At 64.6% G+C, this 505-nt stretch overlaps 1 protein-coding gene across 1 annotated transcript in view; it reads left to right on the plus strand.

Annotated features, from left to right (window-relative positions):
* Thbs2 (thrombospondin 2) overlaps positions 1-505 on the plus strand; it is a 39187-nt gene that overhangs the window by 28333 nt on the left and 10349 nt on the right. The gene's annotated exons all lie outside the window — the stretch shown is intronic.

Raw genomic sequence — 505 nt, forward strand, 5'->3', positions numbered from 1 at the left:
TCTCTGGGGTGTCTGGGAGGCTGTCTCTGGGGTGTCTGGGAGGCTGTCTCTGGGATATCTGGGGGCTGTCTCTGGGGTGTCTGGGGGCTGTCTCTGGGGTGTCTGGTAGGCTGTCTCTGGGGTGTCTCGGCTGGCTCTAGGGTGTCTGAGTGCTGTCTCTGGGGTGTCTCGGCCGTCTCTGGGGTGTCTGGGGGCTGTCTCTGGGGTGTCTGGGGCCTGTCTCTGGGGTGTCTGGGGGCTGTCTCTGGGGTATCTGGGAGGCTGTCTCTCAGGTATCTGGGGGCTGTCTCTGGGGTATCTGGGGGCTGTCTCTGGGGTGTCTGGGGGCTGTCTCTGGGTGTCAGGGAGGCTGTCTCTGGTCTGTCTGGGAGGCTGTCTCTGGGGTGTCTGGGAGGCTGTCTCTGGGGTGTCTGGGAGGCTGTCTCTGGGGTGTCTGGGGGCTGTCTCTGGGTGTCAGGGAGGCTGTCTCTGGGGTGTCTGGGAGGCTGTCTCTGGGGTGTCTGGG

Source organism: Dipodomys ordii, unplaced genomic scaffold (assembly GCF_000151885.1).
Source record: "Dipodomys ordii isolate 6190 unplaced genomic scaffold, Dord_2.0 Scaffold77, whole genome shotgun sequence".
Lineage (NCBI taxonomy): Eukaryota > Metazoa > Chordata > Mammalia > Rodentia > Heteromyidae > Dipodomys > Dipodomys ordii.